Raw genomic sequence first — 5,000 nt, 5'->3', positions numbered from 1 at the left:
AGGCCGATCGGCCTAGCGCGCCCGTCCTTGCGCGAACCCGGGCAACGGCCCGCCCGCCCGCGCGGCCCGGCCGCCCGCGCGACGCGCCCATCCGCGCGGGCCAAATGCGCAGAACCGAGCGACCACGCCGCGGCCGCGCGCGCGCCAAGGCGCGGGAGCACGACGAAGCGCGCGCCCGTCCTTGCGCGTCACCGGCCAACGGCCCCGCGCACGCGCGGCGCGCCCGCCCGCGCGGCGCGACCATCCGCGCTGGGCGACGGGCTCGGGCGGAAGGCCCGCCCAGGCAGGACACACCCCCTTACCTCCCCAGCGGGGCATCCTCCGAAGGCCCACCCCAAGGGCTCCAGCGAATCGAGGAGCATTGCACACGGAAACGGCCCGGACGCGAGTCCCGGTCGCACGGGGTGCGCATCCCGAACGTCCGGGACGCGCTTCCCGGGAGGGCCGATGGAGGGAGCCGAAGTGGCGCACGGCCGCCGGGCACGGACGGCCGAAGGCAGCGCCCGTGCGCCGGGAAGTCGGCAGGCGCGTGCCGGCTCCGTCGGGGACGAAATGTGCCGGGCAAGTCCGCCGCGAGGCAACGGTCCTGTGCGGAGTGGAGCGGAAGGCCCGCCGCGGCGGCAGCAGACCCCCCCTCCCTACCACCCCGGCGGGGCATCCGCCCAAAGCCCACCCCAAGCGTTCCAAAGTACCGAGGAGCGTTGCAAACGGGAACGGCCCGGACACGCGACCCGGTCGCACGGGATGCGCATCCCGGTCGCACGGGTCGCGCGTCCCGGGAGGGCCGACGGACGAAGCCGAAGTGGCGCACGGCCGCCGCGCACGGACGGCCGGCGGCGGCGCCCGTGCGCCGGAAAGTCGTCGGGCGCGCGACGGCTCCGTCGGGGACGAACGGTGCCGGGCACGACCGCCGCGAGGCAACGGACTTGTGCGGAGGGGGGCGGAAGGCCCGCCGCGGCGGCGCCAGCCCCCCCTCCCTACCACCCCGACGGGGCATCCGCCCAAAGCCCACCCCAAGCGTTCCAAAGTACCGAGGAGCGTTGCAAACGGGAACCGCCCGGACACGCGTCCCGGTCGCACGGGATGCGCGTCCCGGTCGCACGGGTCGCGCGTCCCGGGAGGGCCGACGGAGGAAGCCGGCGCACGGCCGCCGCGCGGACGGCCGGCGGGGGCGCCCATGCGCCGGGGCCTCGGCGGGCGCGGGCCGGCTCCCTCGGGGACGAACGGTGCCGGGCCCGCCCGCCGCGAGGCGACGGACTTGTGCGGAGTGGAGCGGAAGTCCCGCCGCGGCAGCAGCAGCCCCCCCTCCCTACCACCCCGGCGGGGCATCCGCCCAAGGCCCACCCCAAGCGTTCCAAAGTACCGAGGAGCGTTGCAAACGGGAACGGCCCGGACACGCGTCCCGGTCTCACGGGATGCGCGTCCCGGTCGCACGGGTCGCGCATCCCGGGAGGGCCGACGGAGGAAGCCGGCGCACGGCCGCCGCGCGGACGGCCGGCGGCGGCGCCCATGCGCCGGGGCCTCGGCGGGCGCGTGCCGGCTCCCTCGGGGACGAACGGTGCCGGGCGCGCCCGCCGCGAGGCGACGGACTTGTGCGGAGTGGAGCGGAAGTCCCGCCGCGGCAGCAGCCGCCCCCCCTCCCTACCACCCCGGCGGGGCATCCGCCCAAAGCCCACCCCAAGCGTTCCAAAGTACCGAGGAGCGTTGCAAACGGGAACGGCCCGGACACGCGTCCCGGTCGCACGGGATGCGCGTCCCGGTCGCACGGGTCGCGCGTCCCGGGAGGACAGACCGAGCAAGCCGAGGTGCCGCTCACGGCCGCCGCGAGGGACGTACGGCGCCGGCGCCCGCGCCCCGTGGCACGGCCTAGAGCGTGCCCCCTTGCCACCCCATCGGGGCATCGGCGCAAAGCCCACCGCGGGGTAGATAACCGAAGGCAACGAGGGACGGTGGATGCACATATCCGAGCAGTGGCGATAGGGCCGGAGGGAGCACCGACAGGGCCGTGAGATTTTAAAGTACCGAGGGAATTTGCAAACCGGGCCCGCCCCTCCCCCCGTCCATCGCACGCCGATCGGGGGTCCGGCGCCCCGCGGGGGGCTGCCGGCATGCGCTCCCGGTGCAGGCATCGACGAGCCGCCCGCGACCTCCACTCGGGTCCGAGCCCCCAAGCGCGGATGCCGAAACGCGCCGGCCGCGGCAGCCCCACCCCTGCCACCCCATCGGGGCATCGGCGCAAGGCCCACCCTGGGGTAGATAACCGAAGGCAACGAGGGACGGTGGATGCACATATCCGAGCAATAGCGATAGGGCCGGAGCGAAGACCGAGGGGGTCGGGGGGTTTTAATGTTCCGAGGGAAGTTGGAAACGGGGCCCGCCCGGACGCCCGTCCCTCGCACGCCGATCGGGGGTCCCGCACCCCGCGGGGGGCTGCCGGCATGCGCCCCTAGTACAAGCATCGACGAGTCGCCCGCGACCTCCACTCGGATCCGGCGGCGCACGCGCGGATGGCGAAACGCGGCGGCCGCGGCTGCAGCCCCCCTACCACCCCGTTGGCGCGTCGGCGCAAAGCCCACCCCGGGGAGGATAACCGAAGGCGACGAGGGACGATGCATGCACATATCCGAGCAAATACCGAGAGGGTCGGGGGGAAGACCGAGAGGCAAGGGGTGTTTAGAGTACCGAGGGAAGTTGCGAAAGGGGCCCGCCCGGACGCTCGCCGCTCGCACGCGGATCGGGGGTCCGGCGTTGCGCGCCGCCGGCCAGCGCGATCCGGCGGGGCGCACGGAGGGCGCCGCCCATCGCCGGAGCTTGCTCGGTCATCTCTGCCGCACGGACACGTAAGCGCCGCCGCGCAAGGTTCGGCCGGCGGGGCGGACGGTTCGCCGCCGCAGGCCTTTCCCGCAGCCGGAACGTGGGCCCGGCGTTGCGAGCCGGCGGGCCGCGCAATCCGCCGGGGCGCACGGCGGGCGCCGCCCGTCGCCGGGGCTTCGCTCGGTCATCTCGGCCGCACGGACACGTGCGCGCAGCCGCGGAAGGTTCGGCCGGCGGGGCGGACGGTTCGCCGACGCAGGCCTCTCCCGCGGCCGGAACGCGGGACTGGCGTTGCGCGCCGGCGGAAGGCGCGATCCGGCAGGGCGCACGGCGGGCGCCGCCCGGGCTTCGCTCGGTCATCTCGGCCGCACGGACACGTGCGCGCCGCCCATCGCCGGGGCTTCGCTCGGTCATCTCGGCCGCGCCGCCACGTGCGCGCCGCCGCGGAAGGCTTGGCCGGCCGGGCGGACGGTTCGCCGCCGCAGGCCTTTCCCGCAGCATGCGCCCCTTCGCCCGAACGACCGCGGGACTCCGGTACGGCCTAGCCGTCGGCCGCCCGGCTGCAAGCCGTCGGGGCCGCTCGATCCCCGTCGCGTGCCGGCCGCCGCTCGGGCCAGCCGGCCGGCTGCCGCACGTAACCTCTGACCTCATCAGCGGTCGATCCGCACCGCGCTGGTCTTCGGTGCGGACCCGTCGGGGCCGTGCCGCGCCGGCCGTCGCATCCGGTTCCGCAGGCGCCGCCCGGTTGCCTCCCGCCCTCGTGCGCTCGCGCCGGCCGGGCGACGCGGTGCCCGCGGGACTCGGGCATGGTTGAGCCGTCGGCCGCCCGGCGGCATGCCGCCGCCGCTCCGCGCCGCGTGCCGGCTGCGCTCCTCCCCGCGCCCGTCCGCGGGCGGGCCCGCCGCCGCTCGCGCCGGCCGGGCGACGCGGTGCCCGCGGGACTCGGGCACGGTTGAGCCGACGGCCGCCCGGCGGCATGCCGCCGCCGCTCCGCGCCGCGTGCCGGCTGCGCTCCTCCCCGCGCCCGTCCGTGGGCGGGCCCGCCGCCGCTCGGCCTAGCCCCCCGGCTGCCGCACGTAACCTGCGACCTCGTCGGCGCTGGATGCGCGTCGTGACAGTTTTCGGTGGGGCGCCGCGGAGGCGCCGGGGGCCCATGCGACGGGCCAGGGGGCGAACGGAGGGCTCGGTCAGCCCTAACAGGGGACCGGCGACAAAGGAGCGGTCGCGCAAAGCTTCGTAAGGGACCCAGACGACGGGCCTACCGATCCGAAGCACCGCGCACGGACGCGCAGCGGGCCCACGACGGGCCGACACGGAAGGCCCGCCGCCAAGGCCGCAAAACCGACAAAGGAACCCACGGGGACGCACCAGAGCGGGCAAAGCTTTCACCGAACGGGACGGGACCGAGCCCCCGCAACAGGCGAGAGCGACGGATCCGACCAAGTAAGGCCGATCCCGCTCCACGCACGCGCGGCCGCAGGAACTTCGTGAGGGACGGGACGACCGGCCGACCGAACCGAAGCGCCGCGCACGGCCGCCGCGAGGGCCGGCCGGAGGCATAGACCGAGCGCCGCGCCAGCGGAAGGAGCGTGCCGGCTCCGTCGGGGACCACCTGCGCACGGTCCGTCCGAGCGAGCCGACGGACCGGCGCGGAAGGCCCGGCGTCGAGCCCGCAAAACCGACAAAGGAACCCACAGGGACGCACCAAAGCGGCCCAAGATTTCACCGAGACGGGACCGAGCCCACGCAACATGCGATGGCGACGGATCGGACCAAGTAAGGCCGATCCAACTCCGCGCGCGCGCGGCCGCGAGCACTTCGTGAGGGACAGGAAGACCGGCCGACCGAACCGAAGCGCCGCGCACGGCCGCCACAAGGGCCGGCTGGAGGCGTAGACCGAGAGCCGCACCAGCGGAAGGAGCGTGCCGGCTCCGTCGTGGGCCAACTCCGCGGGGCCCATCCGAGCGAGCCGACGGGCCGGCGCGGAAGGCCCGGCCGAACCCGCAAAACCGACAAAGGAACCCACAGGGACGCACCAGAGCGGACAAAGATTTCACCGAACAGGACGGGACCGAGCCCACGGAACATGCGAGGGCGAAGGATCGGACCAAGTAAGGCCGATCCAACTCCGCGCGCGCGCGGCCGCGAACACTTCATGAGGGACGGGAAGACCGGCCGACCGATCC

The sequence above is a fragment of the Phoenix dactylifera genome, chromosome 10, assembly GCF_051530095.1.
Source record: "Phoenix dactylifera cultivar Ajwa chromosome 10, Ajwa_hap1_PhDact_Kaust_v1.1, whole genome shotgun sequence".
In the NCBI taxonomy this organism is placed as follows: domain Eukaryota; kingdom Viridiplantae; phylum Streptophyta; class Magnoliopsida; order Arecales; family Arecaceae; genus Phoenix; species Phoenix dactylifera.
The sequence above is the reverse complement of the archived record's forward strand: the minus strand, read 5'-3'. Positions refer to the sequence as shown.